Raw genomic sequence first — 17,617 nt, 5'->3', positions numbered from 1 at the left:
CTGAGCTGAAACCAAGAATTGGGCACTTAACCTACTGGGTACCCCCTTTGGCTCTATTTTCAAATGGTATCCAGAATCTGACACTTTTCATACCTTTATTGTTACCACTATGGTCAAGCCACTATTATATCTTGCCTGAATTACAGAGATAGGCTTCCAAATTGTCTCACTGATTCTTCCCTTCAGGCTATTTTTAAAGGACAAGTCAGGATGATGCCCTTAAATGCAATTCATAGTATTTCACTCTATTACTATACATTTTTCCATTGATTTACTGTCACTCCCAGATTAAAATCCAAAATCATTAAAATTACCTAAAATAACTTACTTCATCAGGCCCCCTGATGCTTCTCCGACCTCATGTTCTATGTTCTGCATATACTTCCAGCTCTTGTCCTGCTGGCCTCTTTGCTATTCCTTGGGCTCTATAAGCGAGCTGCCACCTGAGACCTTTCTGCTTGCTATTTTCTCAATCTAGAATTCTTAACCCATTAACAGTCTCTCAACGGTTTGTTTCCCTCTTTTTTTTTTTCTTTTTCCCCCTTTCCTATACGTTCATCTGTTTTGTTTCTTAAATTCCACACGAGTAAATTACACGGTGATTGTCTTTTTCTGACTGACATTTTATTTAGCATAATACTCTCTAGCTCCATCCACATTGTTGCAAATGGCAAGATTTCATTCTTTTAGTCGCTGAATAATATTCCATTGTATATATACCACATCTTCTTTATCCATTCATCAGTCCGTGGGCATTTGGGCTCTTTCCATAGTTTGGCTGTTGTTAATAATGCTGCTATAAACATTGGGGTGCATGTACCCCTTGAAATCAGTATTTTTTTATCCTTTGGGTAAATACCTAGTAGTGCAATTGCTAGATCATAAGAGAGTTCTATTTTTAACATTTTGAGGAACCTTCCCCATGCTGTTCTCCAGAATGGCTGCACCAGTTTGCATTCCCACCAACTGTGCAAAAGGATTCCCCTTTCTCCACCTCTTTGCCAGCATCTGTTGTTCTCTATGTTGTTAATTTTAGCCATTCTGACTGGTGTGAGGTGGTATCTCACTGTGGTTTTGATTTGTATTCCCTGATGATGAGTGGTATTGACCATCTGTTCATGTGTCTGTTGGCCATCTGGATGTTTTCTTCAGAAAAGTGTCTGTTCATGGCTTCTGCCCCTTTCTTACCTGGAGTATTTGTTTTTTGGGTGTTGAATTTGATGAGTTCTTTATAGATTTTGGATATCTAGTTCTATTTTATTAATTTAAATCACTTACCTGGCCTCTACAGTTCCTTGAATTTGTATTTTCTGATTTAGCATCTTTCATCTACAGAATAACATTTTATATTATAAACATTACTGCTAAACTTTGCAATAACATGTACACACATTATGTATATATTGCCATCATCTTATAGACATAAAAATTGAAGACCAAGATTATTTTTTCAATCTGCAGTGCTAATAAGTAGTGGATATGAGTCCTATTATATTATGTGGTTTGTCATTCAGGCAGATATATTTTGTAATTGGCAGATGGCTACCAAGCTTCAGTTCTCCACTCATGAAAATAATGAAGCACATTTATTTTTATAGGGATGCAATTTTATTACATATCCAGATGATTTTCAGATACATGTTCAGAGAAAATTAGAAAATACATCTGGAACATTCTTTTTGCATACAGCCACCTAAATTTACACACATAAGAAATTGAGGCCAAGAGAGAATTAAGAACTTCCTTAAAACACAGGACTAGATCACGGCAGAGGGGAGCCTACATAAAAGCAGAATGCTAATAATCAATACACATACTAACATCTTAATTTCTTGTTACCATGTTCTGAATCATCCTGTATAAAACACTCCTTAGAATATGTGGGTACAAAAATTGGGCAGGAAAAATAATAGGTGATCATAGTAATTTTGTAGAATCCAAATGAGTTACTGGTATTTTAAACCACACAATGACCATATTATGGAGAAACAAGGTTTAAACAGTGTTGAGATTATCCACTGCCTGGACTTTTTGTCTTCCTTCTAGAAAAAAACTTTTTGTCTTCCTTTTATATTTTCATACATCTTTTCTCTTATACATTTTACCTATGAAAAATGTCTATACAGCCAAATAATATTACTTAGCAGAAAAATACAAACAATATTTTTTAAGTTACTAAAATTAGATATTTTTAAGAATATTTTTTCTAATTAACATAATACTCTTATCTGTCATTCTTTATCAGGCTTTTTTTTTTTTTCTTAACGGAATTGACAAATAGAAACTGGAACCAGTATATTATGTTGGTTTTATTTTATTGTTATGTTCCAAGATCTTGCTTTTCAATGGCAGGGCATTCAAAATGAAGATTTTAGAAATTCATCTGTAAATTCTTCATCTGTAAAACAGTGGGAAAAAATCTACCTTACAATAGTCTCGTGCAGATAACACACATAATATGTCTAGGACAGTGTCTAGAAGAATGGCAGATGCTCATGGATTAGTAGATCTTTTGTTTTATTTTTTAAACCAACATTTTAATAATATTTCCTTGTCATTTTTTTCCTTTTTATTATTTATTTATTTGTTTATTTATTTAAAACTTTTATTTAAATTCCAGTTAGTTAACTGGATTTCAGGTGTACAATTAGTGATTCAACACATACATGCAATAGCCAGTGGTCAACACAACAATGTCACTTAATTTTTTATAACATAATTTATTTCATTAATACAAAGGAAATGCCTAACTACAGGCATACCTGGCAGATAATGCAGGTTCAGTTCCAGAGCAACACAATAAAGTGACTATTGCAATAATGAGAGTCAAATGAACTTGTTTGGCTTTCCAGTGCATACAAAAGTTACGTTTACACTATGCTGTAGACAATTAAGTGAACAATAGCATTATGTCTAAAAACCAATGTGCGTTCCTTTATTAAAAAGTACGTTATTCCTAAAGATTGGTAACCATCATCTGAGCTTTCAGTGATTTGTCATCTTTTTGCTGGTGGAGGATTTTGCCTTGATGTTGATGGTTGCTGACCGATCCTGGTGACGGCTACTGAAAGCTGTGCTGGATGTGGCAATTTCTTAACATAAGATAACAATGAAGTTTGCCGCATTGACTGAATTTCCTTTCATGAATGATTTCTCTGTAACATGTGATGCTGTTTGGTAGCATTTTACCCATAGTAGAACTTCTTTCAAAATTGGAGTCAATCCTCTTAAAACCTGCTGCTGCTTTATCAATTAAGTTTATGTAATATTCTATGTTCTCTGCTGTCATCTCAACAATCTTCACCAAGAGCAGTTTTCATCTCAAGAAGCAAGAAACCACTTTCTTTGCTCATCCATAAGAAGCAGCTCTTCATTCTTTAAAGTTTTATCACAAGATGGCAGCAATTCAGTCTCATCTTCAGGCTCCACTTCTAATTCTAGTTCTCTTGCTATTTCAAGCACATCTGCAGTTACTACCTCCACTGAAGTCTTGAACCCTCAAAGTCATCCATGAGGGTTGAAATCAACTTCTTCTAAACTCCTGTTCATGCTGATATTTTACCCTTTTTCCATGAATCACAAATGTTCTTAATGGCATTTAAAATGATGAATCCTTTCCAGAAGGTTTTCGATTTACTTTGCCCAGATCCATCAGAGAAATTACTATTTATGGCAGTGAGAGCCTTACAAAATGTATTTCTTAAATTATAAGACTTGAAAGTTGAAATTACTTCTTGATCCATGAACTACAGACTGGATGTTGTGATAGCAGACATGGAAACAACATTAATATTATTGCACATCTCTATCAGAGCCCTTCGGTGACCTGTTGCTTTGCCAATGAGACCCAAGGAGAGGGAGAGAGATGTTGGAATGGCTGGTTGGTGGAGCAGTCAGAATGCACACATTTATTAAGTTCATATCATATACGGACGTGGTTCATGGTGCCCCAAAGCAATAACAAGAGTAACATCAGAGATCACTGATCACAAGTCACCATAACAAATAACATATAATGAAAAAGATTAAAATATTTCAAGAATTGCTAATATGTGACACAGAGACACGAAGTGAGTGAACACTGTTGGAAAAATGGCACCAACTGACACTCGGTGCAGGGTTGCCACAAACCTTCAATTTGTAAAAAAAACACATAATATCTGTGAAGTGCAGTAAAATGAAGTATGCCTGTAGAACGTATTGGGAATAGTTACAGTGAATAAGCTTATTGCCCATCATTAAATGTCAGAGAATGCTAATGACGTTCTTATGAAAGTGTTCTTTGTTATGTGAAATATAACCCGAATGCATATCGTTAGGGAAAACACCATTTTAATTTGTGTACTTAAATTTGCCTATATAGGAGCACCTGAGTGGCTCAGTCACTTAAGCATCTGATTTCAGCTCAGGTAATGATCTCATGGTCCTGGGATCGAGCCCTGTGTCAGACTTGAGATTCTCTCTCCTCTCCCTCTGCCCCTCCCCCTGCTCTCACTCTCTCTCTCTAAAATAAATAAATAAATCTTTGAAAAAATGTGCATATATATAATCATGTCAAAACTATCTAATTAATACACTACTTAAGAAAGAGAAATTATGCAGCTTACCGCTTAGAAATTATTTTGCTGTGCCAATCTTAATTTAGACAATTGAATGCCTGTTCTTTCACAGCCTCCAGTTTGTCTTAAGTATGGGTAACAAACATTTCAATTCTTTTAAGGGGAAAAATCTTGTTCTTTCAAAATATGATTTTTTAAATGTTGATTATGAGTAATGAAATATCATTGCAAAAGATAAAGAGGTTAAGATGACTTGATTTTATATTTCACTCTTTTTTCCAATAAGTTGTCAAAGTTGAGTGGAACAAGGGAGAGAAAATACATACACACTCTTCTAGTGTCACTGTCTCTTCCTTGAAACTCATAAACCTTAGTAATAGTTACTCTTTGAGCCGGAAGAGATTTTAGAGATAGAACTAAATGTCTCATTTGCTCAGTTAAGTAACATGAGGCACGGTGATGTTCCCTGATTGTTCAAGCTTCTGTAGCCAGTGCAAGGTAGAGCTGGATAGAGGACTCCTGATGCCCTACCCAGCATTATTTCCACCTGCTATTTCTCCTGTGGTAAAGCCAGACCGCCTATTTTGGCTAACCTGAAATCTGACTTAAAAATGAATTTCTGGGGTGCTTGGGTGGCTCAGTCTAAGCCTTTGGCTCAGGATGTGATCCCACGGTCCTGGGATCAAGCCCCACATCAGGGTCCCTGCTCTGCTGGAGCCTGCTTCTTCCTCTCCCACTCCCCCCTGCTTGTGTTCCCTCTCTTGCTGGCTGTCTCTCTCTGTCAAATAAATAAATAAAATCTTAAAATAAAATAAAAATAAAAATGAATTCTTGTTGTATTTTGAATTCTTACTTTATCATAGAGATTAAATTATTTATTTGTTTGTTTTCTGATTCCAACTTCTTATTTAAATTCTAGCTAGTTAACATACGTGGTAAAATTGGTTTCGGGTGTAGAATTCAGTGATTCACTCACATACAACATCCAGTGCTCATCACAACCAGTGCCCTCCTTAATCATCCCGCATTTAACCCATCCCCCAAGTAGTCACATCAAGAAAATTATTTCAGCTTTCAATTTTGACTTCTGTATGAGAGGAGATAGTCACTAAATATTATTACCTGACATGTAAATGATAGAACGAAATGAAACATGTTTTCCCCCGAAGAAGTTAATATTATATCTAAAGCATTTCAGAGTCTTATGGCACGTTTACACACATGCCATTCTCTATTCAAAATATGTGACAAGTTGATTGGCTTCATTAAAATCCCAAAGGCCCAAACTATTATAAAAAGTAAGAAATATATTAAGGAGAATAGGTTTTACTCCATTATAGACTTCTGAATATTTATATAACAGACGACTTTGTAAATGAACACACATCCATTAATGTTTCCCCTGGTAAAATATTGTGAAGGTCTTTCCCATTAAATAAAAACAAAACCAAACCCACAGACATTCAGTTTGGCTTTATGAATAAACTGAAAAATTAAATATTTTTCTTTTTTTATTTGTATCTAGAAAAACATAGAGGTCTTCTCCTCTACTGAGATAAAGAACTTCATTAGCAATACGATTTTCTGGCACTGAGTAACAAATATTACATTCTGTGGGATTCAAGGCTCAATTATCACAGAGTATAGCAAATTTGGGGAGGGGAGGCCAACAACGCATGCTTATCAATGTATCAGATCAGTTTGTGCATTGTCAGAATCCTCGAAATTTTCCCCTCGAATTCTTTGGGGTCATTTAATAGTAGTGATGTCTTCACTCAAGCCGTCATGTTAAATACATCTTGTAAACAGAGACAAAGTATAAAACAAGATTCCTGTCTTTCTGGTTTCATTAAAGAGTTAATCCCAATATCCTGAAGGATTTGTCTCATTTTTGTGCTTAAATGCATTATCTCTAAAATAGAGGAAATCAATTTGAGGAAAAATAAAAAATGTCCTCCCATAGTTCCTGCTGATTTTTGCCAACTGTGCTGTAATTATTTCCACTGTAGCTCAGCCCGAGAAGAGAGTGAGTCAGCTCTGCAGAATATAACAAGTTAGTTACCTAGAAAAAATTGGACTTAATACTATTAAAACATTGACTTTATAGTATGGCCAAGTTTACACAAAATAGGGAAAATGTTTTACCTGGAGTTTCCAGATAAGGATTGTGGTTCTGTGTTTCTTTTGAATGTATGGGAAATAATGAGAAAGTAAGTCATAAAAAGTTTTTTCCCTAAGGAATCTGCCAGCATCTTCCAGGAACTCATAACATATTTACATTACAAAAGTATTTAAAGTAGGTGGGGTTTTTTGTGGGGTTTTTTTTTTTTTTTTGGTAGTTTCAGAATTGTCATACTAAACGTAATTTATTTTGCAGAAATATAAGTGGGTCAGGAATGTGAACATTTCTTCCCAGTCAGGTAAATTTAGTTTTCATTACTTTTAATTTTTGATTTGATGAGGTGTATTTTATTCCAGTAAACAGAAATGACTTTTTCACGCACCCAGAATGAGTGTTGGTTTTTGTACTTGAGTGTGAAAATGATTGTTTCATTGCCTTATGAACCACAGACCTATGTGGAGGGATCCTAGGCAAGAAAGCATGCTCTTGGCCATCTGAGAACCACCCCGTCACAGCAAAACTTCTCTAAAAGGTTGTTAAAGGTCCACCACCTTCGTTTGTTTTTCTCAATTCTGTACTCTTTTGGTCACAGTTCTGTGTTTTCCTACCTACTATTTTATACCAAAGAATACTACCGTGGCATTTCTGTATATGATAATTTGCTCTTAAATCAAGAGTTAGTCCAATAAAGTGGTTTTTCTTTCTTTTCTTTTCAGAAGGACATTCACTCCACATTCCGTGAGGTACAACACCTTGACTCATACCATCATAATATGAATTAAAAATATTACTCTCATTTTTAGCTGGTTTTAAATTAAGGTAAAGGGTAAAATGTATAAAAGACAAAGCAAATTCAAAACCAGGACCTTTTGTCACATTTAATTAATTTATTCTTTTTACTTTACTTTAGGTATTATTGTCTTTAATTTATTGTCGGAAAGGCTGAGCAACAATATTTTTCAGTCAAGGATGTTATGCATGTTAGACAGAACATCTGTAGGCTGGGATAGGAATCTTGATTCTTCCAGGAAACAAATCTTTATTAATCATTTGGATAAAGGGTCAGGAAATGTATGTGTCCAGGGCATACAAATACTTGGCCTTCATTCTTCTTTCCCCTTTTTTCTTCCCACCTGCTCCATAGATTTAGATTTTGTGTTTACTTCTCACACATTTGCCGTAAAATGTAAAGCATGGGTGGGTAGCTATAGCCTATTATTAGTTCTGACCCACAAAAATATGTTTGTTTAAAAACATTATTTAAATTGTTGAAAAATATCAAAAGAATGATAAAGTTGTGTGAGACGTGAAAAGCACATGAAATTCAAATTTCAGTGTCTATAAACAAAGTTTTGTGGGCACATAGCCGTGCCTATTCTTTTATATGTTGTCTACGGTGGCTTGGCTTTTGTGGCTCTGAGAGCAGAATTGAGTACCTGACAGACACTGTATCTACAAAGGATGACCCATTTAGTATCTAGCCCTTTGTAGAAAAAGTTTGCTGACTCTTCTCTAAAACAAAGTCATATTTTTTATCTGATGATTTTCTAATTCTAATTCTGGACATGAATTCTACCCCAGATGAATGCCACTCCAGAACTAATAAAAGCCATTAAATACTTTACTCTTTTGTAAATATTTGCATTTTTCCTAAGGAATAGAAAAGCAGTGTGTTCTTCAGAACTGCATAGAAGTCTGTGAACATATATAAGTTAAGAGCCTGTGATCTAAAACTACTCTTACAATTGGGAAGAACTAAGATGGTATACTTATTTTTGGTGATAGTACCAATGTATGTATTCACATAAATTATTGTATGTAGATGTGTGCATAATCTTTTTAAATATATACATACCAATTGAAAATTACGTTTTTTTTTTTCTTTTATAGTATAGTCTGCCATCTAAATAATAGGGATAAACTTAAAACAGGTACATTTTTTTAGCTACAAGGACAACCCCGCCCATCTTCTTTTGGTTTAATTCTTTGAATAATTCAATTAACAGAGGTTTATTCCTGCATAGCTCCGCTAATCATCTAACTCTCAAATTCTCTAAAGCAATGGAGATCTTGCCATTGAGTGGGCTGCATAACTGTAAGCTTCTGTTACCCCAGCTTGACATTTCAAATGTTTGCCATATGCATTCCTTGTCTGGGCTATAGTCAATGAATATTTTTTTTAAAAGATTTTTAAAATTTATTTGACAGAGATAGACACAGCCAGTGAGAGAGGGAACACAAGCAAGGGGAGTGGGAGAGGAAGAAGCAGGCTCCTAGCGGAGGATCCTGATGTGGGGCTCGATCCCAGAACGCCAGGATCACGCCCTGAGCCGAAGACAGACGCTTACACTGTGCCACCCAGGCGCCACCATTCAATGAATATTTTTAACTTAATATTCTTTAAATAGTTTATTTTAAATAGTAACTTTATATAATCCTACTGAGTCACAGGTTTACTATGTAGTTATGTGAATATTTTTCTAATACATACTAACATAAAATTTTTAAAAAAATCCTTTTACTCAAGTGCTACCTAAAATCATCTTGTAAATGTGTTTGCTCACATAACAAATATTTATAGAGCATATGCTGCATGCCAGACATTATTGTAATGCTCTGAAGATACAACGGTGTGCTAACTGATAAAATTTCTGCTATCACAAATAGTAATGAAGTTATTTTTAAAAAGAATTAATTTCTCTCTTTGTGATAAAAAGATGCACTCTATAAAAATGTTATAGGAATACTAGGCCTAGTTTTTCTTTTGTTTTTTTTAAGTGAACCCCAAAGAAGTTGGATGATATGGTAAGTCATTTCTGTTTGTGAAAATATTTTAGAAGGCTATAATAACTTATATTCTTAAAATCTATTTGTAATATTTATAGTATTGTTAATAAACTAGATTCCTAAATTGCCTTAAAAATGGAATTACTCCCTGCCTTTTCCCACCAAATACATCCCTTCTCAATTGTCCTGAATTCCTTCAGTTATAGCTCTTTCACTAAAAGTAATGTGTTTGTTATTTCTTCTCCCTTCCTTTCCAAAAACAATTAATAATCAAGAAATAAATAAAAGGATTGTGTTGACTTTCTGAGCTAAAAATATTAATTCAATCTTTCCTTTTGCTTTTTACACTAATGATTATGTTCATAACATGAGAAAAATTTCAAGTCCCCATGATATTTAACAAATAATGCTAAGATTTCAATATCCCTTGGCACCTGATTTTAACTTCTAAAAAATTCTTAAAGGAAACTTCTAATAGCTCATCTACTGAGGTAAGACTTCTTCAAAGAACCAATAAATAGAGAGTACTTATTTCCTGTTATTGTGTGGTGCCATGTTGCTAATTTTCAGCTAAACCAAACTTGCAATCAGGACAAAGTAACACAGAAGCTATTTAAGCCACATACACAGAACCAGAGTTGAATGGAGGGCTGAAATTGGGTATTGGAGTTCTATTCTCACTATTTCATATTCCATGTTTGTTTTATTCTCTGCTTTTTGGCAATAGGTGTCTAAACTATGACTTTGAGCTTGTGCCCTTCAATGGCAATTGCTTTCACTGGGACACTTTCTTGTTATTGAATGAAAGAGTGGGTTAGTAGTCAGGCCACCTACACAAACGCCTGGAGGAGAAGTAGCCAGGTGGTTCAACACCATTGTAAAGAGTGTTTCAGGACAGGCCCAAAATCTGTGGTCTGTGTCTAAGGGCTTCCTGTATAGAAATCAGTGAACACACTTTACCTTTCCTCTAATTTGGAGGCCTTAATCTGAGAGTCTGTGGCCATATATAACTGGCAGTTGTCATTTTGGAGAGGACATGCATTTCAGCTGCTCCACACCCCCTTTTGCTCATTTAATTCTCCTACCTGTTCCCTGTGACTATTAAACATTGTCTAAATAATGAAGAATTTCTTCTGACTTTAAAACAAAGTTCAGTGTCATTTTCTCAATCTAAAGTAAGGGTCATATAACGAAAATTTTAATATATTTAATTCTTAGTAAATGCCTCTCTTGGGTAAATTAGGCCTTAATTTCTGAGTGGGAATGGTTTCTGATCATTGACATGGTATTTTGGAAAAGTATTTTGTTGCAAATACTGGTACATCAATGAAGTAAAGTTGTTCCTTATCTTCTTTTCCTAAGGAATCTGAAGAAAAAGTCACTGAGATAATTATTTTTCATTCACTAAAATTAATTCAATCTTATATAATACCTTCTTGTGTGTTTTTATAGCCTGTGCTTTTTTACTCTTAACAGAACATTGAGCTGACTGAGAAAAGACTACCTAAACCAGCTGGTTAAATTCAATTACACTTTGTAATTTCAGTTAAAAGATTTTACATCTGTTTCCAAATGACCAGTGACCTATCACTCACTTTTTCCTATATGACCTCTTCAATTTTCATAGTTTTCATTGTAACCAGTCATCAGAATATTCCTAAATCTTCAGCTCCATTCTAGACCTTTTCCACCCAAATTTAGAATACCCTATTAAACACTCCCTTGGACTCTTCCATCAGTGGTCATCTTTTACCTTGTCTGTTTTGCAAATGACAAGATGTCTCAGTCAACTAAAGCTGCTATAACCAAATGCCATAAACTGGGTGAAGCTTGGGAAGCTTGACAACAGGGTGCCAGCGTGGTTGGGTTCTTGATGCAGGCCCTCCTCTTGGCTGGCAAGTAGATGCTTTCTTCCTGTATTTTCACATGGTGAGCAGAAGAAGCTCTAGGGTCTCTTTTTCTTCTTGTAAGAGTACTAATCCCATCATGGGGGCTTTCCCCCCATGAACGCATGTAAACCTAATTACTTCCCAAGGTCCCAACTTCCTAATACAACATATTCAGGAGTACAGCTTCAACATAGGAATTTGGGGGAAAACAGACATTCATACATAAGGTGAACCCCTAAGGGCAGGAATGGGAGATTATCGCTTTGTTTTCCCAATGCCCCAGAGGTTTGATGTCATCTAGTAAGCAGTCATATATTGTTCTATATTTGTCCATTGCAGTATTTTTTATTTTAGTAATTCACAAAGGAATACAACAACATTTTTTTAGTTAAATAAATAAACATTATTGATTATGTCATAGACTGTAAACCATGTTTTTATTGTAAGAGAAATGAAAAAGGAGGAGAAACAATAAGAGGAAAAGGAAGAGAAGGAGGAGGAAAATCCAGCAAAAATACCACCATAAATACCAATTCACAGGCTGCATCCTTATGCCACCAATTTAATGCCACACTTGTGATATAGCAATAGCTCTTTATTGATATTTCCCTTGCAAATGTAAACCCTGGCACTTCCAAGCAGTATGGTTGGTTATAGAGGAAATGGTATCTGTTTTACTTAACTATAAAATATCAGGACATGTTCTGGTCCATCAATATTCTAAAATGACCTACTGTCCCTGGAGGAAAGCAATATAACTACACAAGCAGGCTATTTCTGTGCTTATAGTCCTCCTTCTTGTTTCTCACTGTCACACATAATCCCCATGCTTCCTATCATGTTGAAGCAGAAAGTGATGGGTGGAATAATGCCTACATTTTGGTTTCTAAACCTAAGATATGTTTTAACTGTAAGTTTTATTTATTTTTTTTTAAGTCGCCTCCATGCCCAGTGTGGAGCCAACATGGGGATTGAACTCATGACCCTGAGATCAACATCTGAGCTGAGTGAGATAAAAAATCACACACTTGACTAACTAAGCTGCCCAGGTGCCCCCTAACTGTAGGTTTTATATGTGTTTGTTTGTTTCTCTCTTTTAAAGATTTTATTTCTTTATTTCAGAGAGAGACAGAGCATGAGTAGGGGGAGGAACAGAGGGAGAGGGACAAACAGACTCCACACTGAGCTTGGAGACTGACCCGGGGCTTGATCCCACCACACTGAGATCATGACCTGAGCAGAAACCAAGAGTTGGATGCTTAACTGACTGAGCCACCCAGGCTCCCCTAAATATGTATATTTAAATGTGTATATTAACATCTATTTATTTTCATTACCTGGCAGTTTGTTTTGTTGCTGGTGTTGTTTGATAGCACCTTTGGAGCATTTGTTCACTTTTTGTTCATGAGGCTATGAATCTCATAGGTCTATTAAAATAGTGCCTAGTAACACTGCTTAAATGAATCCATAAATACATAAGTGTGGGAAGAAAGTAAATGAGAAATGGAGGGAGAGGGGAAAAAAGAAGACAAAAGGAAGGAAGTCATATGAAAATTCCAAAATGAGTAATCAGGGCTTATTTTTAAAAATCAGACTTTCTATGTTAGTACCCTATATATCTTTTTCCAATTGGGAATATAGTAGAGATTGGATGTATTTGTAATTGAGAAGTGACTTTATATCTATGAGGCTTAGGAATCAATGAAAAATATAACAATGATTTAATTGAATTTCATTTTAATTCTTTTTTTGCCTTAATAAAATATACTTTGTATACTACCCAGAGAAGAACAATAGTTTCTAATGGAGTTAATCAAATATAGCTTAGAAGATCTACCTTAAACATAAATAAACATTTTCTTAAAACACCTGTTAAAAATGCAACCTTAAGTTTTTATTTATGGGGCCAAATCTATTGAAAAATAATACATTTATGAGTCTATCATGTGGGTTTTTAAAATTTGTGGTACACAAATAATCACCTGGAGATACTGTTAAGATGAGATTTCTAGCACATGTCTGAGATTCTGGTGCAATAAGTCTAGAAAGAGACCCTATAAATTTGTATTTCCAACAAGCTCTCAGGTGATACAGATTCTTACAGTCCCACATACCACATTTTGAGTAACAATGGACTAGCACATAAAATTTAGCAAAACTCTAACGATTTTCTGATATTCAATTCAATATTCTGAGTACATTGAAATAACCAACTGGTAGCAAAGAGGTACATTTTTATAAATTTTGACTGGGGATTAGTGAAAACAATTTTTCCTTCTAGGGTAATCAATCATATGAACACAAGGCTTCCCCTGGGGAACATGAGCCCCTAAAGAATCAAAGGAAGTATATTAAATTCCAAAACATATGCCTCCAACTACTATGTATAGTGCTGAGCTTCTAAGGTCATTTGATGTGAAAATAAGAAGTATTTTATCATACAATACTCGAAAGATTACAGAATTCTGGCCAACATGCATTAAGACTTACAATATCTCACAGTTGATAGAATAAAAGCACATTTTAATAATTTGTAGGAAACATATTTAAAATAAATGATGACTCCTATTTTATTATGTCAGTTATTACCACTTATTAAACACAGAGAAATTTTTAATAAGATGGTATCGTTTTTGGCATAGAGTTGTTCCATATTGGACATGCATTTGTTGAAATAGGATGAAGGGTGTTCTACAGAAACATTTTACCATTTACCATTTCAATTCATTTCTATGCTTGGTTTACTCTACCATACATTTCCCTTTGTCTTTTTCACATATGCCTAGACTAACACTGGGATTAATATTGGATGGGTCCATTTGTTTCCTGGTCATCTGCTTTACAATCTTCTATTGTAAAATCACTGTGTTCAGTTTATCTTGGTTTCTGTGGGGACAGATTTTGGGCATTACTTTCAGTTCTATAATATGACCTCACATTTGACATGATTTGGAAAAACAAATGGAGGATTTCAGTGTATTTAAATACATCAGTACTCAGGAAAAGCACATCATCTCCTAAGGCTTCAGAATCTTGAGTTCTCTGACTTTCGAGTCTCTTCTTGGATAAAAGGTAATATATTCACGTACAATCAAATATGATCTGATTCTAATCTTTGGCTTTCTAGAATAAGTCGAAAACCATTTATAAAATGTCTATTACTTATTGAAAATATCTCACAAAGAAACGATTTAAAGAAGTAACGACTTGATGGTTGGGATTTGAAGGTGAGTTCAGTATTTCAGTGCCTCTGAATTGACAGGATCATGTTACAAAGAGGATGATGTGCAAAATGGAGGAGATGTGCTCCATCTTCTCTGCTGGTGGGATTTTCTAAAAGCCTTTTTATTCCCTTGACTTATTATGTCACATTGATTTTATTTACTTTTACCTTTAACTTAAAGTTGGAGTTTAAATTTTATAAGAAAATGATCTCTTGAGTAGCATAAGCTCTCTGCTTGCAAATGTGTATATTATTTCAAAAATTAAAAAAAAAAAACAGACTCTTAATTAGAGAGAACTAATTGATGGTACCCAGAGGGGAGATGGGTGGAGGTTGAGTGAAATAGGTGAAGGGAATTAAGAATACACTTATCATGATGAGCACCCATCATGTACACAATTGCTAAATCACTATATATTTTGTTTTTGTTATTGTTTTAATAATTCATTTTTTATGACATGTTATCATTTTATTTGTAATTTGGCTGAGAAAAAAGTTTTTACTATTTCAAAATTTTACTATTGTGTTCTTTCAGAAATATTTTTTCAAAGCCTTAATCAGTCAATCAATCTATCTATCATCTATCTATCTATCATCTATCTATCTATCATCTATCTATCTATCTATCTATCTATCTATCTATCTACTGTGAATTTCTCTCAATCTTCTACTTTCAATAAAATGCCAGGTATAAACAACAGTAAAAGCTACATCCTACTTTGTATCATAACATGACTGAATATTTGCTTTAACTAGTAAATGATAGAAAAAATTAACCAAGAAATGTTTAATTTTTTAAAAGATTTTATTTATTTATTTGAGAGAGAGAAAGCACACGTAGGATGAGGGGCAGAGGAAGAAGCAGACTCTCCACTGATCAGGGAGCCCTGAGAACTCGGATCATGACCTGAGCCAAAGGCAGACACTTAACCGATTGAGCCACCCAGGCACCCCAAGAAATATTTAATTTTCATAATTTGTCAAATGCCACAGTCCTCAGTTTAAGCCAATGAGGCTAAATAAGCAGAAAAGAACAAGGAAAATGCCATCAGGCCTGAGTTCTGCTTCATACGTTAAAGGTTCATTTAGCAGAAGAACAGTCTCTTTGTTCTCCACACATAAATCGTTACTCTAAAACTCTACCAAACCTGGTGGTTAAGAAAAAAATGATTTTACCTAATATTTACCTTATAGTTTAAAAATGTTTTTATTTATATGTCTTCAATTCAGAAATGAATAATCTACTCTATTTATTTTCAACAGCAATAAAATTGGGTTCACTTGCATAGAAAGAATTATAAATACATGTCAAAGAGTCCAGATTATGTTAATTTGGTTGAAGAAGATAATTTGGAAGACTAAATCACTTTTATTGATTCAATTTGTCAACGTATCTACAGATATTGTTCCTGAAACTTCTTTTCAATTTGATTTTTCTCTGCCAAGTATCATTCATTTTCTAATACCAGGGTCACACCATCTACACCATTCTCAAACCGGAAAACGGGTTCATTTTCAAATACCATTATAAAACCAGTCCCTGTTGCTTGTCATTCTATCTTCTAAACATTTCTTTACACTCTGCTTTAACTCTCCTCATGTCATTCTGTGAACCCCATAATCTCACAACAATCTAAGGGGCCAGCCTGACTCCATCACTGTCCTCCTTACATGCTGAAGGATGTCACTTCCAGCGTGCTCTCCTCCCCTCCTTTGTGTTTCTCGGCTGTCTTGCAACGCCTCTCCTTACTTACCCTATATAATCTAGCACAACCTTAGCTTGTGCTTTACTTTAATGTCCCCAACCTTTTGTTCTCTAGATGTCCCTTTTGGGTGTTTCTATAGAGCTTTCCTATTTCCAAATCACAGCACATATCTTTATTTAGCAATGTCCCCTACCATTGTAGGTACCCGAGTTCCCTGATGTCAGGCAATGTGTTTCCATCGTCTTTGTCTTTCCTCTGTGTTTCCCAAGGCTTGGACACTGTTGGTCAATAAATGTTTGACTTGTAAATGCGGGAATGAATGTGCTACTGATTTTCACATATGCTTTCACAGGACTCAGCCAAACATGAAGATCTTTGTCTTTGCCTTTATCATGGCTCTCATGGTTGCCTTGATCGTAAGTATATTAGGAAATTTTGAACAACATGTTCTCAGTAGTTATCCAAAGATTCTCCTTATTTCTTGGTTTCTGGCCTATGTTTGCATTTCCATGAACATGGCTTTTTATATGGACATTTTCCTTGAATTAACCTAGATAAGTTCATGAAGGATTTAGAATAAACCCTAGGTACACACACATAGTAAGCATACACAAACACTCAATTGTAATTATTTTAATGTAAAAATAAAATTTCTAGAAGAGCTCCATAAAGATGTGAGATTGAGAGGCACTTCAATATTTCAAGCTCTGGCCGAAGCAAACGGCAGGAGCTCCGCCTGTACTGTCACTTACCTGTGCGTCACCAGGTGAAATTCCATGTCTCTGCAGCCATTTCTTCCTCTTTCACCTCCTGCCCATGATTTCTTTCTTACTCTGTTAACATTAATGGTCTCCTTCACTTTGGTATTCTTACTGTTCAGTTACTGAGAAATTAATCAAGATATATAATAATACTTCAGCTAATCCTTCAAGTTCTAAGGGATGTTTCAAGATGTATCGGTTAACACAGTTTATCACATTACTTTTAATAAATAATTAGAAGTGGAAACAATAAGAACCTAAGCAGAGAGAAAAACATAATACCAGATTCTGTTAGCACATAAAACATTTGAATGTGAGTAGTTTTGAGCACCTTGAAACATATCCATACCAAAAAAAAAATCTGTTTTGAAGCATTCCAAAGCTTAGCTTTTGAACTTCACTCTAATTCACACATGATACATTTCCTCCCTTTCACACACACAAAATAATTTATGCCAGAGTGAATTGCTATTAAAATGTAGCAAGTTTACCCTCCCTTTGAGGGAAAATTGAATGCGACAAAACCGGAGAGGGAGACAAACCATGAGAGATTCTGGACTCTGGGAACCA

The sequence above is a fragment of the Ursus americanus genome, chromosome 8, assembly GCF_024610735.1.
Source record: "Ursus americanus isolate L20-20 chromosome 8, mUrsAme1.1.p, whole genome shotgun sequence".
NCBI classification, from domain to species: Eukaryota; Metazoa; Chordata; class Mammalia; order Carnivora; family Ursidae; genus Ursus; species Ursus americanus.
The sequence above is the reverse complement of the archived record's forward strand: the minus strand, read 5'-3'. Positions refer to the sequence as shown.